Source organism: Schistocerca piceifrons, chromosome 5 (genome assembly GCF_021461385.2).
Source record: "Schistocerca piceifrons isolate TAMUIC-IGC-003096 chromosome 5, iqSchPice1.1, whole genome shotgun sequence".
Lineage (NCBI taxonomy): Eukaryota > Metazoa > Arthropoda > Insecta > Orthoptera > Acrididae > Schistocerca > Schistocerca piceifrons.
The window spans coordinates 486,025,669-486,043,305 of NC_060142.1; the positions used below are offsets into that span (position 1 = coordinate 486,025,669).

At 43.8% G+C, this 17,637-nt stretch overlaps 1 protein-coding gene across 1 annotated transcript in view; it reads left to right on the forward strand.

Annotated features, from left to right (window-relative positions):
* Positions 1 to 17,637, forward strand: part of LOC124799095 (neural-cadherin-like) — a 1,093,765-nt gene that overhangs the window by 1,041,200 nt on the left and 34,928 nt on the right. The window lies entirely within an intron of this gene.

A 17,637-nucleotide genomic window follows, 5' to 3' on the forward strand; every position in this document is an offset into this window, starting at 1 on the left:
GAAGCGTCTTTAATCTATAATCTAGAATCTATCAAGAAGTTTCGTCTTTAATTTACATTTGAAAGTATTTGTGCTGTCTTGCAGCCATTTTAGTTCCTTGAGGAGACTGTCAAACAGTTTTGAAGCTGCATATTTCACCCTTTTCTCTGCCAAAGTTAGGTTGATTAAATGATAAAGTCGGTAACTTCTATTGTTTTACTTACTATTATCTCTGTTATTCTCAGTCTCAGATTCATTGCTGACAACAAATTTCGTAAGGGGATAAACCTACTCTCAGAATGTGGTTGATATTCCTAGCTGCGTAAAGAGTTGCCTGCAAGAAGTGCGTGTGTGAACCCGACACAAAATTCTAATGACTTCTTTTTGTGAAGTGAATACGTGTTGGATAAGTGAGGAATTAGCTCAGAATGTTATCCTGTAAGACATCAGTCAATGAAGATATGTAAACTATATTAACTTATTGACTTGTACACCCTCAAGGTTAGCAATTTTTCTTAAAGCAAAAATCGCCGTGTCGCATCAAGTCGAGGTACCCATTACGGCTAATGTTTATCCATCCAGTTAAGTTTGCTGGCGTCCTTGGTGAGAGCAGTAGGTTATGTAATGGTCTTTGCTTTTCTCTTCCTTTGGTCTTGACAACCTTTCATAACAACATAGCCGCAACGTTGCATTTCACAGTCACCGATCACATTGAGTGACACAAAAAAGTAATATGTGAGCTATTTCGTCTGTTGCGACTGTAATAAACTCTTATTTGACAAGCCGCGTTTCGTCTTACTTAGAGCATTTTAAGTATGTGTTTTTGACTCTTATATTCAGGCGTTCGACGTTTAGCATACTGCAATCTACCGACACACATTTCCTTGTTTGTGTGGTTTTAAATATCCACGTTCGTCTCCTGTATTTTGTGTACAAAATAGGACTGCCGCAAAAGACAGAATGATTCGCATATTATTAAAAAAGATTGCGACTGTGGAAGAGAGGCCTCAAAAACAACAAGACAAGTAGTTGACCCTCTACGACTGCGTAAGGAGGACCCTCATCTGGATATTTTAATGTCACATGAAAACAGGTGGAAAACCATCAGTGTTTTGTTTTGGACTAACAACTATCAACACATTATGTGTTCACCTTAAAAAGCACTAACAGGCGATCCTTTAGAAAACCAACTACAATAATTTTGCTGTAGATCTGAAACAGTTTTGTGCACTAACTATCCTACCTCTACTGCTTTTACCATGCCTGTCGTATCTGAGGTATGAACTTTGCAGGAGGAATAACAATCAATATTTTTAGGGCACCTCGTTTCTCGTTTGCCTTATCATAGAACTCTGTTTCATGTATTTTGTCAGTTTCGGTGAAACAATCGGAGCCATTGACATAGATATAACTAGATACTACAGATATAGTCTACAGAATGCTGATAACAATATACGAAAAACAAGATATTTGTCATAGTACATGAATATGAATGTCTTATTGTGTGTACTACAGCGAAGCGTTGTATCAAAGAGCCGAAAATTTATGATTTGGCACGCACTTTTTGTACATCTTATAGAAAACTAAATCTGCATAACAGTGTACACCAAAATGTAGAATCATGAAACAATTGAAAATTAAATACCAGTAGTTTTACTGGCTGTTTCATCATTAAGTGAACGTTCGATTTGATGTTCATGAGATCATTTCAGTGATACAAATCCCATGAACGACTATGTCTGCCAATGTGGTGGAGTTTGCATCCCGACAGGATTGAACAGCGCACTGTACGAAGTTCAAGGACTGGTAGCGCAAATAAGTTGGATCTTTCATTTCTGGGTTGAGAATATCTGTTGTGAATGCACAAGATTACTCAAAATATGATACTGTAGTACATAAAAAGTGAAAATAACCAATGTAAACAACCTTACTCTTTTCAGTGTCTGTAACGGTAGAAGGTGTCCAGACTATGAAAATTACAATCTTCTGCATAAGATCCTATTTGTGGAAATTACAAAACAGCTTTCGATCGTTTTAGTTCTGCTAATTTCAGGTGTTCAGTTTCACAGATTATTTGATGTTTCAGTGACAGCGGAATGTCACTTCTGTAAGAGTTTTTTATGAACAACTAAACGTTATAACTGTCAGCGCAGTGTTCATACAGTGAGTATCTTGATTTACGACCATTACATTACGTCTAAAACTATTCTTTCTAACACGAAACACCAATGAAAAACTACACTCAAACTCGTTGCTTTCAGTCTGCGTGGCACACTCACAAGATGCACTCCGAACGACGAAACCCGTGTTTCCTTTGTTTTAACTTACGCTTCTTTAATGCAGCAGCCGCCCTTCTGACAACACAGGCTTCATAATTCGCTGTAGCGAGCACCTTCTTAGCACGAAGTTTGATTGCACGGCCGGTGCCACTCATATGGGTTTTGATCTTGCGTTGCGGAGACGTTTCAGCCTCGAATTCTTCCGCTCATTTTATTATAGAACTTCCCTGGCGTGCACTGGATGTAGCGGATTACTGACACTTCGCATTTCTCTTAGAACGCTTGTCGCATTTAGCGATTCTTCTACTCGGTACGTGAGCAACAGTCGCGCTTCTGTAATCCTATCTCTCATACTAGTGACATAAAGAAAGAAGAGTCTCGCAGACATTGTCTCATTATGTGTGTTGCACGACAGTGCGTAGACTCTCGCACTAGTTAGCTATATATTTTATTATTTCCGTTTCTTTACGAATGTATACTTGGTATCACGTCGCAAGACGTGGGCTGTTACACGCTTTATATAACCCTTCGTTAGATCTGTGTGAAGATTCATTGCTTTTATAGATTTCGGCCTGAAGACTACAGTGCTACTTCCATTTCTGTTCCCATCGGGAATGTAACATCTCGATTGGACGTTCTTCGTGTTATTTAAGGGGCTTTTGAGTCTTGTCCATAGCCCCCTAAGATGAAAATATCTTCAATGTAAGTATGTACACACACAGTGGCTGTGCTCTGTTGCGAGTCTGTACCGTATTATTCAGAGTGATCTATTAACAGAAAGTCTGCCATGATAAGTATTAAAAAATTTTCGTGTGCTGAAGCTTACACTCATACTCAGTAATAGGGTGATTAAGCCCTCTTCAAGCCACACAGATTTAAATCTTGCGTATTTTTTCTAAATAAATGCACACGAATCCGGTATAATTCATTCAACAGGCCATTGCTTCTTCCTTTAGCTAGCTAACTGAGCCAGCACGCCGTCTCCAGAGACCTCGTTACCAACGAAACGTTGAACGCCAAGTTCCTGTCCATTATTCTGCAGGTTTCGCCTTTCCGCACGAATAAGTAGCCCTAACATACCCTTGTAATGACTTCATAACGTCTTCGTAAAGGACGAAACTGACGTAGCATTTGAATCACGTAGAAAACATGAAAATAGCATCAAAACATTTTAGAAATTTGTCTTGGCTAGGCTATAGTATCTTGGTCTTATCACTGAAAAGCGTAATATGCTCGTTATTGGTAGTTAAAGTTTCGCTGGCCGTTACCTCTTTCACGCCCTCGGCACCAGTTGAACAGCAGCAGCGGGAGGACTTGAAACTATTTGGCGGTGTTAACAGCAGCTAGAACCAGCATGTTATCACCGCAGGTACTTGAGTCATCCTTCTGTGGGGGGCACTTCGACTGCCGCGAATGAAATATCCATCTGAATAGTGTCCGATGTTATCCGTTCGATGAGAATGCTCAGAGCAAGGGGCAGTTCTGTCATTCCAATTAATTCCTTAAGATTAACTTTAGATTTAAAATTATACTATACACAGAACGCTCATCATATTTGTGAACACCACAGCACGTTACTTGACATGGTGTTTATAGACATGTTGCATTCTCTTCTTCCACTGACGCGCATTCTGACTCATCCACTTTGTTACATGTGGACTTAAAGTTTATATTGGAGATTTGAGCTCAGTTCTATGTGCTTGCAGAAAAGGATGGATCCACCATTTTCTCTACGATCGTAATTTTAGGCCTAAATTTTCGCGCGAACATAATAAGAAAAGAATTCCATAAATTTCTTTTCAATTTTTTTTCATTGTCTCTAGCTTTAAAATCAATCAGCCATGTGTGTGTTAAAGATTAGTTAAACAGGAAGTGTTTTGCGAAAATGGTAGGTTATGGTTTCATTGGGGCGATCAGTGGGGCTCCTTCATGGACTTGTAGGTTTTGCCAGAAAGACCGGAAAATCAAGGAGTGGGAAGCAGTTGATCTGTGCCCTTCAGGCAGAGTTAGAAAACCCGGTATCTCTTGTTGCGAAAAGGGTGTACAGGAGATAATTTTGTTAGCAAATTGGAAATTCAGTTAAATGATGGATTTGGTTTGCTACCAGAAGTAAAGAAGGAAGTAACAGGCAACAAGAGAACAGGAGTATTGTAAAAGCAAGTTCACGTGTAGCAGATATTTTTAATAATTAATTTTGATAAATAGGTAAGAAAATTGGTGCGAGTGTTTCAGAGGAGGAAACAAAACAGTACACTGACGAAACACTACAGAAGACATTTAGTGAATTGAAAATAATTTCACATCCGAGTCTGAAACAATGAAGAACATCATGATGATATAAAGTAAAAGTTCGTATGGGTTGGGTAGTGGCAATAGGACCAGAAGAGAGTGGACGCAGTCTGCATGATTGGCAGATCTTCTTCGCCCTCCAACCTTGCTGACTCCCCTCTCTCACTGATCTAACTGTGTGGGGTAAAAGGGGGGGGGGGAAATTAAAACAAAAGGGCGTTCTTATTGGTCTGGAAAACATACATCGCATTTACATTTACGTACAAATACTGTGGATTGCACAAAATTCCTAACCCAGGTCACTTCTGAAACGAATTTCCATTACATAAATAATTAATTGACTGGTACTGTAAACAAATAATCATGAAATCTTGACGAATGTGTATTAAATATTATCTCTTTGCAAGAAACTCTGGTGAGGAACAATATTCATCAATCTCAAGAAGACGTACAATGACGGAAAAATATCGCAGCATCAAAAAATAATTAATGTAAAGTAATGAAATATCGGAAGTACTTCGTCTTGGTAATATATTTAAGTGATTAACATTGCAAGATCACAGTTTAATTTAAGCGCGAGATAAGCCATTGCAAGTGTGAAATGCTGGTAAATTAATAATAGGCGTGACCGCCAGAACGTTGAATGCAAGCATGTAAACGTACATACATTGTGCTGTGCAGGTACCGGATGTAAGTTCCTGGGATGGAGTTCCATCGCTGTTACACTTGGCTGGTCAGTACAGGGACGGTTAATGCTGATTGTGGATGACGCTGGAGATGCCGTCCAATGATGTCCCGTATGTCCTCGATAGGAGACACATTTGGTGATCGAACTTACCAAGGCAACATGTCAGCATTCTGTAGAGCCTGTTTCGTTACATCAACGGTATGTGGGCGAGATTTATCCAATTGGAAAACATGTCCTGGATTGCTGTTCATGAATGGCAGCACGACTGATCGAATCACCAGACTGACGTACAAATTTGCGGTGATGGTGCGTGGGATAACCCCGAGAGTGCACGCGCTGTCATACAAAATCTTGTTCCACACTATAACTCCAGGTGTAGGTCTAGAGCGTCTCTCACGCAGACAGGTTGGTTGTAGGCCTCAACTGCCCTGTTTCTAACCAACACACGGCCATCACTGGCACCGGAGCAGAATCAGCTTTCATCACAAAACGCAACAGACCTCCACCATGCTCTCCAATAAACTCTAGCTTCACACCGCTGAAGTCGCAAATGGTGGTAGCTGGGGACGGTGGAATGCACGCTTTAGGGTATCTGCCTCTGAGCTGCCCTTCAAGATTTGTGAGAGTTCACTGTATCGCAGTGGTGCCAACTGCTGCTCATATTGCTGCTGCAGATACAGTATGATGCGCCAGAGTCATGTGCGAACACTATGGTGTTCCCTCTTGCTAGGGCGACGTCGCCGTCGGGAGTCCGGTCCTCTTGCGACGGTATATTCTCGTGATCACCTCTGGAAGCAATCATGTACAGTGGCTATTTTCCTGCCAAGTCTTTGAGGAATACTGCAGAAGCAACATCCAGCTTGTCATAGCCCATTTTTCCTTTGTAGCCTTAAAGGCATTCTTGACTAACATCAAATCACCATGTCCAATCTCAAAGGTAGCCAACGCTCACGATCGTTACAATGTGTATTTAAAGCAAACCTGATTCACATCCTCATAGTGGGGTTACTTGTGGCAGTCTTATGCAGCTGGCACGAAACCTGAATAGACATCATCTTGCAGATGTAGAAACACGCCTGCGAACTTTCGTTTATGTCGTCCAACTCCTTGGTATTCTGATTTCCTTTCCGTCGTGTATATTAACGAAATCGGATGAGCAACCGTTTAACATGGTCTAAACCTTGAAATTGCAATAACAGTGGCCTTCATCATGTATTCATTTTAGTGGAAGAAATTCGATTTATTGTGTGACATAAATAATGTTTTTTATGTCAATGGCAGACCCATCAAGTTTCAGCGCTTAGATTAATGATAGAGTAAGCTAATTGTCGCTAGTATCACACCTTCAAGTCCGTACTGCAGCTAAATCCTTTCTCAACACATAAGCCCGTCACTGGAGACGGAAGAAAAAAAAGTTTTAGTATTTCTTTTTACCACCTGATACTCAGGTTATACACTGCTGGCCATTAAAACTGCTACACCAAGAAGAAATGCAGATGATAAACGGGTGTTCATTGGACAAATATATTAAACTAGAAATGACATGTGATTACATTTCACGCAATTTGGGTGCATGGATCCTGAGAAATTGGTACCCAGAACAACGACCTCTGGCCGTAATAACGGCCTTGATACGCCTGGGTATTGAGTCAAACACAGCTTGGGTGGCGTGTACAGGAACAGCTGCCCATGGAGCTTCAACACGATACCACAGTTCATCAAGAGTAGTGACAGGCGTATTGTGACGAGCCAGTTGCTCGGCCACCATTGACCAGACGTTTTCAGTTGGTGAGAGATCTGGATAATGTGCTGGCCAGGGCAGCAGTCGAACGTTTTCTGTATCCAGAAAGGCCCACACAGGACCTGCAACATGCGGTCGTGCATTATCCTGCTGAAATGTAGGGTTTCGCAGGGTAGAGCCACGGGTCGTAACACATCCGAAATGTAACATCCACTGTTCAAAGTGCCGTCACTGCTAACAAGAGGTGGCCGAGACGTGTAACCAATGGCACCCCATACCATCACACTGGGTGATACGCCAGTATGGCGATGACAAATACACGCATCCAATGTGCGTTTACCGAGATGTCGCCTAACACGGATGCGACCATCATGATGCTGTAAACGGAACCTGGATTCATGTGAAAAAATGACGTTTTACCATTCGTGCGCCCAGGTCGTCGTTGAGTACACCATCGCAGGCGCTCCTCTCTGTGATGCAGCGTGAAGAGTAACGGCAGCCATGGTCTCCGACCTGATAGTCCATGCTGCTGCAAACGTCGTCGAACTGTTCGTGCAGATGGTTGTTGTCTTACAAACTTCCCCATCTGTTGACTCAGGGATCGAGACATGGCTGCACAATCCGTTACAGCCATGCGGATAAGATGCCTGTCATCTCGACTGCTAGTGATACGAGTCTGTTGGGATCCAGCACGGCGTTCCGTATTACCCTCCTGAACCCGCCGATTCCATATTCTGCTAACAGTCATTGGATCTCGACCAACGCGAGCAGCAATGTCGTGATACGATAAACTGCAATCGCGATAGGCTACAAACCGACCTTTATCAAAGTTGGAAACGTGATGGTACGCATTTCTCCTCCTTGCACGAGGCATCACAACAACGTTTCACCAGGCAACGCCGGTCAACTGCTGTTTGTGTATGAGAAATCTGTTGGAAACTTTCCTCATGTCAGCACGTTGTAGGTGTCGCCACCGGCGCCAACCTTGTGTGAATGCTCTGAAAAGCTAATCATTTGTATATCAAAGCATCTGCTTCCTGTCGGTTAAATTTCGCGTCTGTAGCACGTCATCTGCTGCCCCCCACCCGGCGCGAGCATCCGTGGACGCTCAGAGTGGTCGGCAGGGCAACTAGCTGTTGCCTGGAGGCGAGGCGGCAGGCGTTGCGGTTGCTTGACAGAGCCAGGGCGGAGCTGCTAAGTGATCGCCTGCTGCCGCACGCCGGGGGCAGACTCACACCGCCTCGCCAGACCACAGGCACTACACTGACATGGACCCATCGCTCTGCGGACGCCCGGGTGTTATTCGACCACGATTAGGGAGGCCGCCAGCGGTGGGCGGAGTTAAGAGGTGTGTTGACATATTACCTGCAGCTGTGGTCCACCGCAACACGACACTTGCTCGGCCAGACAGCATCTGAAGCTGGCCACCAGCACCCTGCGTGCTAGATGACCATTAAGACAAATAAAAGTGCTATGCTTTCCCTCGTTTAAACCCCATCATGTTACCATTGTCGTAGCGATCAGAGATACGTGGTGTCCCTCCTAACAGTCAGGTGCATATTCCCCGGTGTTTTGGCATATATTTGTAGTTTCGTTTTTGTATCGTGCAGCTGGAGTCAGCCCAAAGAAATACTGCCATTAACGTTTTTCATGCGACCCCCAGTGACTAAGCGTCAGTTTGATTCCCGTTACGAAAAAATGTTTTTTAAAGCGGGTTGTTATGTATGAAAATGTATCTACAGTCTTGTTCAGTTCCACTTCATGAATGATGATGATGTTCGGTTTGTGGGGCGCTCAACTGCGCGGTCATCAGCGCCTGTACGAAGTCTCAATTTTTACACAGTCCGATCGAGTCACTGTCACGAATGATTATGATGATTAAATCATGAGGGCAACATAAAGACCCACTCCCCGGGAAGAGAAAATTCCCAACCCGGCCGGGAATCGAACCCGGGACCCCATGATCCACAGGCAGCAACGCTAGCCAGTTTTTTTTTCTGAGAACCGGGGTGATGCAAAACTTTCTTTGATGTCTATAGATCCCTATATCCAGTTTTGTGATGTTCGAGAAATGGGTGAATGGTTTGTTCTCTTCTGACCACAGATAATGGATGGAGATTCTGCATTTATCGTTGAGACAGTCCTCTAGTCACCTTTGGCAGAAACAAGGAAAGGGAGTATTCCAGAGCACTAGAGGGCCAGGAGTGTTGCTGACGAATACGGTAACAGGATCCTCCCCCACTTCTGAGGAAGCGTGGGCTGGTCTGGTAAACGGCCATGTTCCGACACTCTGTCGCCGGTTCCTGAAGTTGAAACACCTATTTTCCGTGTGCTCCGTAAAACTAAATAATATGGGAATGGTATGGATGTGGAATATTTAAGAGTAGCTAGGAAATATGATTTCCCCTTTCTAGAACATTGACAAGAACAAAACTTTTTGGTGGGAGATTCATGAAAAAGGTAGGTAGGTAAAACTCTGGGAAAGTTAGGATTCTTTAGTAGTTACCAACGGTCACAATGAAACCACATGTGGTAATTTTATGCTGAGATACTTGCGTGTGGTAATTTTAAGCTGAGATACTTGAGTGTTGAAATTTCAGCTGAGAATACTTAAGAATTGCATGTGCAGAATTTGAATCTCGAGCAAGCATTTCCACATGGTGAGTACTGACTTTGTCTCAATCTGACCAAGAGACAGTGGAAGACAGGAGTGATTGTGCAAACTTTCAGTTGAGGATCCATGTGTGAGATAATTGAATAATCATGGTACCAAAATTACCATTATCAATTACATTCGTGTGAAGCAAGTTAGAAATTTTGATACTCTGTGAGAGAAAAAGGTGAGCTAGCCATCTGCCCAGCAACACAATGCGCGTTTCATTGCATTGCATAAATCCTCCAGAGTATGTGGTAAAAATGGGAATGAGCGTTTGGCGTCATTGGCCGGGAGGCCCCTTGCGGGGCAGGTCCGGCCGCCTCGGTGCAGGTCTGATTACATTCGACGCCACATTGGGCGACCTGCGCGCCGGATGGGGATGAAATAATGATGAAGACAACAGAACACCCAATCCCTGAGCGGAGAAAATCCCCGACCCAGCCGGGAATCGAACCCTGGCCCGTAGGGCAGTAATCCGTCACGATGACCACTCAGCTATCTTTTTTAACTCGAATCCGGGATCTCCTGCTTACATGGCAGACGCTCTATTTTTTTTACTTATATTTTACTTATATTAAACTAATAATAATGCGTCAGAACCTATAACGTGAATGTTAGGAAAAAAAATTAGGTGTGGCGAGACGCGAACCATTGGCATTTCGATCTTTTTTTTTTTTACACTGCTCGCTCACCCCACAGTACAATACCGCGACCAACTTTTTTTTTCTTTTTTTTTTCCGACACAGGAAATACACTGAAATATACACTCAAATGGCAGTGTATTCCTTCACGAAACGAAAATATTCACTTTTTTTCCCAAAGTACTTATTGAAGGCAATCAATTAAAATAAAACAAAAGAAGTCACTTCGACAAAAACAAAGGGTGAAATCAGAAAAACGCATAGGAAGGACTGGGGCGTCAATTTTAACGTGCCCACACATTCTTTCTTCCTTAACTTCTACATGGTGGAACATCTAAACCCATAGAAGTGTCCACAAAAATAAAAATAAAATAAAAAAAGGGGGGGGGGAGCATGGCAACTCATCCAACGCCTTGTCGATGAAAAGCCAATAGACTACGAGCTGCGGACTGCTTCATGAATAAATCTACACTGCGAAACTGGTATGACACTCCATGTGTGAGTCAGTTGTCGCCTAACCAGGCTCTATTAGTGCAAATTTAATAGGCCTGGCATAGTACTTCGAAACTAGTCGCCAGCTTAATAATAAAACGAGTCTGTGACGGATTTACAATATAGAATTTGCTGTCCAAGTTGCTAGTTCTGTCCCGACTTCATAGTTGTTGAGATGGAGCAACTACCTGGGTTATTGCAGGAGCTTGTTGCAGATGATTATCACCTTATGAATCTGGATATATCACAAGGTTTGGCCAGGATTTTTAACATAATGGAGATGTGTGACTAATATCAAATCACTCTTTCTGTATGCAAGAAGAATACTACCGAAGAAACTGTGTAACGTAGACGAGCTCCAACTGCAGAATAAAGCTATACAATAAATGTTTATGTTAAATCACAAAAGCAGGAGTGGACAAAGTTACCGATAACCAAATTTTCGATTTTATAAGAAAGTGCCGTGATACGTAGCTACAAGAAACTTTTACATTTACCTTAGCTAAAGAAAACGGAAATAAAGCTACGATTTATCATTACGAAATGAATAGTGCTTTTGACCATGTGGAAGACTGTCTAAATGTATTAAACACCAGCAAACAGTACTTTTTTAAATATGGACGCTGCACTGTACAGTAACTATGGACTGACTTAAACTGCAATGACCACATACGACAAATATTAGGAAAAGTGAATGTCAGGCTGAGAGGTATCTTAAGGAAGTGTAATTCATCCAGTACCAAAGTGGCTTACAAAACAATTGTAAAATTAACAATACTAAAAGCAACTAAAAAGGGGGAGCACATTCACTGCTGTTCTTCATGTTTTAGTGTCCCTGTTGGTACATATATATTACACGAATATAAAACAAAACTAATCTAGCACCGCTCCCTCAAATGGGTACGTAAAACTTCCCTTTTAAATAAATTATTTTTTCATAACAGGAAACAAACTGACGCTTTCAGCCGACACTGGGAGTCGCATGAAAGACGTGATGGGCAGTATTTGTTTGGTCTGACACCAGCTGCACGAAATTGAATACATCTGCCGTAACGGCATAGGAAATGCGCCTGCGACACGACAGACAAATTTATTTTATTATTATTATTTTTTTTGGGGGGGGGGGGGGCGAGGGATTTGTGGTAAGGTCTTACTGCTGAGGTCATCGGTCCCTAAGTTTACACGCTACTTAATCTAACCTAAACTAACTTACGCTAAGGATGACACACACATGCATGCCCGAGGGAGGACTCGAACCTCCGACGGGGTGAATCGCGCGAACCGTGGCAAGGCGTCCTAGGCTGCGTGGCTACCACGCGCGGCATACGACGGACACCCTGTGTCTTTGATCGCTACGATAGTGGTAACGTTATGGGATATACTTTAGGCAAATCATAGCGGCTCTATGTGCATTAATGGTCACGGAACATGTAGCTATTTTCGAAACAGAAACTTGCTGGTTGTTGTCAGCCGGCGTCGGGGGCTATTTTGGCAGGTTAGCGTCGTGTTGTGCAGGACAGGAAATACGTCAACACCTCACTCAACTCCGCCCACGGCTGGCACAGTCCTTCCTCTTGGTTGAGTGACATGGGGGCGCCCAAGCGGAGTCCCCAGCTGTGATGTACAGGGTGAGTATAATGAAAGTTAAACTTTCAAACCGCTGTAGAAATAACACCACTGGCCAGAATGACGTCAAATTGCAACGGAATATTATCGGAAAAGGGGGAAAACTATGGTAGAGGAAAAATAAATAGTTACAAAATGTAGCAATAGATGGTGCTGTAAGCATCATAATTTAATAGTGGTCGACTACAAATGACAAATGAATCATACAACAATGCCTAAGGTTTACGTTTGACATTAGACAAACTGTACCACTCAGTGTGCATGGGTGTACTGGTGTGATACTGTTAGTTACGTAAGCCCAGCCACCACGGCAAGGTCATATCATATCGGATGGCAAAAATCGGTTTTTAATTGCCATGAGGCCAAAAACCGGTTAAAAAGCATCAATTGCATCGGTTTTTAATTGTCCTGTGGCCAAAAATCGCATAAAAAGCATCAATCACATCGGTTTTCAATTGTCCTGAGGCCAAAAACCGCATAAAAAACATCAATCAAAATCAAATCGGATTATTAATTTCCATGTGACTGGCGCAAAACATGTTCAGTATGCCGTCCACCGTTTTCTGCTCCAAGATGAAATCGAGAAACAACATGTTCCACAACTGATCGAAGTGTTTCCGGGGTCACGTTCAGAATGCGTTGCGCAATGCGTGCCTTCAATCCAGCTAAGATCGCAATCGGAACACAATGTCTTTCAGATAGCCCCACAGCCAGAAATCACACGGATTAAGATCAGGTAATTGGGACGGCCAGGCTGTAGCAAAATGGCGGCTGATAATTCTAGCATTTCCGAAGTGGCGCTTCAGCAGCTGCTTAAATGGATTTGCCATGTGCGGAGGTGCGCCATCTTGCATAAAAATGATCCCATCCACACATCAACGCTGTTGGAGAGGTGGAATGACGTGGTTGCGCAAAACACACGCCTAGCGCTTGCTAGTGTCGGTACAGGTAACAGAACTGGAAGCACCTGTCTCTTCGAAAAAATATGGCCTTATAATAAATGATGCCGTAAACCTGCACCACACAGTGACATTTTCAGGATGAAGTGGTACTGGTTGGTTTGCATGAGGATTTCTCGTTGCCCAAAACAGTTCGACAGTTCTGTATATTGACATATCCTGTCAGATGGAAGTGGGCTTCGTCTGTTCACAAAATCTTCCACGGCCAGTCATTGTCCACTTCCATGCGAGCAAGAAATTCTAATGCAAAGGCCTCTCTTGCTGGCAGGTCAACAGGAAGCAACTCGTGCACATGGGTAATTTTTAATGGATAGCAAAGAATGATGTCTCGTAGGATTTTACGCACCTTGCTCACGGGTATGTCCAATGTTCTCGAAATTCTCCGTGCATTACACGTTTGCATAACACCACTCGTCTCCTCCTGCATTGCTGGGGTCACTGCTTCCACAGACATAGAATCAATTCGTTTTCTCCCTCTACCAGGTTGCACACGAAAAGAACCCGTATTTTCGAATCAGACCAACGGCAGTCATCCGACCAACGCCTTTTTTCAAACCCTTCAGTGTCCGGAAATTCTGCAGAGCGACGTGTGCACATTTATCATTCTTCTACTACAGCTTCACAAGCAGAGCGCGATCCTGCCCTGAGACAGGCATGGTGAACGTCGCAGACGGGAAAGGAGGCAAAGCCGTGTACCCGGAGTGTTTATACCAATTTCTATGGGTCGGGCGCATGACAGGTGTTTTCATTTAGACGTCATTCTCACGAGTGGTGTTATTTCTGCAGCGTTTTGAAACTTAAACTTTAATTATAATCACGCTGTATATTATGTAAGTTGAAGGTCGTGGAGTAAAAAGAAAAGGAAGGGAAGGAACTAGTGATATCAGCTGCATAGGGACAATATGCCGAATCAGCGTCGCCGAGCGAAAATGTGTGCTGGATAGGGAGTCGAACCTGGGGTTTCCTTCTTACTGGGCAGTTTGTTAACCACTGCGCCACACGGACACAGTGTTTATCAAAATGCGCGGACTATGTCGGCACGATCCATAGCCGGTCCACATTCCGACCTAGCGCCACCATCGGCAATCCCGATACATGTCCTCCATGCTCGCTAATTTTAGATGTCCGCTAGAGGTCGAACTTAAATGTGCATCCGCATTGTTGTGGATTCATAGTTCATCCAGGAAAATCAGTGATATGGATGGGCGTTATCTGTTCTTTGCGACACGTCCAAAAGCACAGACACGATGTGGAATCCGCAGCTGTGATACATAATATGTAAACTGAAGGCGTAAGGAGGAGAAAGGAAAGGGTCCGGCCGCTGTGGCAGAGCGGTTCTAGGCGCTTCAGTCCGGAACAGCGCTGCTGCTACGGTTGTAGGTTCGAATCCTGCCTCGGGCACGTCTGTGTGTGATGTCCTTAGGTTAGTTAGGTTTAAGTAGTTCTAAGTCTAGGGGACTGATGACCTCGGATGTTAAGTCCCATAGTGCTTAGAGCCAGTTGAACCATTTTGAAAGAAAAGGGAATGAACTAATGATATCAGCTGCGTCGCGGCTATAAGCGGAATCAGTGGTGATGAGTGGAAATGTACACTGGACCAGGATTAGAAACCATTATCTCCTGCCTACTACGCAGTTGCGTTATCCGCTTCGGTACCTGGACACACTATTTATCGCAAATGTGTGGATTATTCTGGTATGCTCCCCGGCCGACCCACATTTCCACAGTTTACATAACATGTGACACAGCTGTGGATTTGGCATGGTGTCTGTTCTTCCAGGCATGTCCGAAAGAGGATACACTACACATTCCTATAATTGATAAGCCTCAATGTGCTGTGAATCTACAATCTTCAGTGTGGATGCATATTTACGTTCGGTCTCCATCGAGATTCTAAAATTAGCGAGCGAGGAGGACATGGGGACTGCAGGTAGATGGCGCTAGATGGGAGTATGGGTCGGCCGGGGAGCGTACCGGGATAGTCCGCAAATTTGCGACCAACACTGTATCTGAGTGGCGCAGTGGTTAACGCAGCTTCCCAGTAAACAGGAAATCCCGAGTTAGAATTTCAGTCTAGTGCAATTTTTCACTCGTCGCCGCTGATTCCACATGGAGTCCCGATGCAGCTGATATCATTCTTTCCTTTCATGGCCTTTCCTTTCTTCCCCCCCCCCTCCCCCTCCACCTTCAGTTTACATAACAGTGCCTGTAGGCTGGCGAGACGGCGTTAGCTTCCCCAGCGTGAGGCAGCTGATGCTCACCGGGTAGCTCGGCCTTCACTCTTGTCAAGCAACCTCAACGCCTCGCGGAGCGCCTGCAAGTGTCAGCACCAAGTCCTGCCGACCACTCATTAGTTCGGGTGCTGCTCGCTGGGTGCGGTGGCGGCGGTGGCAGCAGTGGCGGTGGAGATAGCGTGGTATTTCCTATCCCGTTACGTACACCAACAATTGCACAATCGCGTATTTATGATAATCTATGTGTGTCTTTGGAAGCACAGCTCGAAGTTATAATGCTTCAAAATAGTGCAATAAAACTCGTCTGTAATTGTTTTAACAAGCGAAATATCTTGTATGTACTGAATTTCCTTTGTTTTTACAACAGATGATGTCCACTGTGACGATAAATCCAAGCTTAAATGTGCTACTTGAATTTTCCTTTAAATCAAGTAAGATGGCTTGGATTTTCACGCCATTTTTGAATTTCTCGCACAGTAACCTAGTTCCACTATCTTCGGAGAGAGGGAATATCTGGGTAATAAATTACAGTGATAGTAAATTACAACGATACTAAGTGTATAAGAAATTTTAGACACATGTCAACAGTGTGTTTAGGACATTAGTGCAAAGACGGAAAATGTGACCCAGTTCTCAAAATGAATGAAATTGGCACATCCGTTTTCGGGGAAATATTTTTGGCAGTCATTTCTGGATAACGAATATAGAGAGGTTATGACATAACAATTGGGTAATAAATCGTAGAACATCCTCGTCCGCCGCAAGCGAAACGGATGCCTTGGCCCCACCAACTGTAAGTACTTGCGCGCCATCAGCTATCATCACTCGGCACAGAAGCGCACTTCGTTACGAACATTGGTGCATAGTGCAAGAATGGTATCGAACTCTGATAACTTGCCAAAAGCGCTGAACCACCTGCTCAGTGTCATTAGGAGCAACGGCTACAACTTTCATGAAAGAAATGAAGTGATTTCAAGCAGGAACCACAATAAGACCACCGACGAGGAGCTGGACAGCAAACTTGATTTCTTGACGTTCTGTGACTCTGTGTTGGGAAAGATGAACCGCCTGCAGAAAAATCACAAGATAATATCAGTTTCAGTTCTCTTCTATAAATTCTTCAGTTACTGACACTAATTAAAAACACACCAGGTCTTATAAGACTTGCGCTCTACCAGATACCTTGCAAGTTGGGCCGGTCTTACGTCGGACAAATAGTATGCACTGTGTAACAACGCAGGAAGGAGCATGAGAAGTTTTATCGTTTACGCTACCCCGAGAAATCCGCTTTAACCGCGCGAGGTAGCCGCGTGGTCCCAGGCGTCTTGCCACGGTTCGCGTAGCTGCCTCCGTCTGAGGTTCGAGTCCTCTCTCGGGCATGGGTGTGTAAACCTAGGGACTGATGACCTCAGCAGTTTGGTCCAATAGGAATTTACCACAAATTTCCAATCCGCTTTTGCTGAGCTTGCTTTAGAAAACAGTCACCGGATAATATGTGGCGAAACACCTGTCATGATTCTCAGTAACGATTTCTGTACTGTATTATTAAAGAAGCTATTGAAATAAAAATCACCGATAACACCCGTAATAGAGACGAGCCTGCAACTAGCGCACCGTGGGTTCCAGAGATCGCGTGGTTGTTAATGATGCCCATAAAATTACGACTATGCAGCGAGCACCAGTGTCACCACAGGCGGCAGATAGTGTATATAAGGGCGTACCAGCAGCCCGCGGACAGCCTACCACTTGGTAGTGGCCGAGGAATGCTTGACAGAGAGCTCGGCCGGCCGAAGTGGCCGTGCGGTTAAAGGCGCTGCAGTCTGGAACCGCAAGACCGCTACGGTCGCAGGTTCGAATCCTGCCTCGGGCATGGATGTTTGTGATGTCCTTAGGTTAGTTAGGTTTAACTAGTTCTAAGTTCTAGGGGACTAATGACCTCAGCAGTTGAGTCCCATAGTGCTCAGAGCCATTTGAACCATTTGAACAGAGAGCTCGTGTAATTTTAATCACTTGTGACGTCTGAAAACAGAGAACTTTTTATTCAATGTTATCG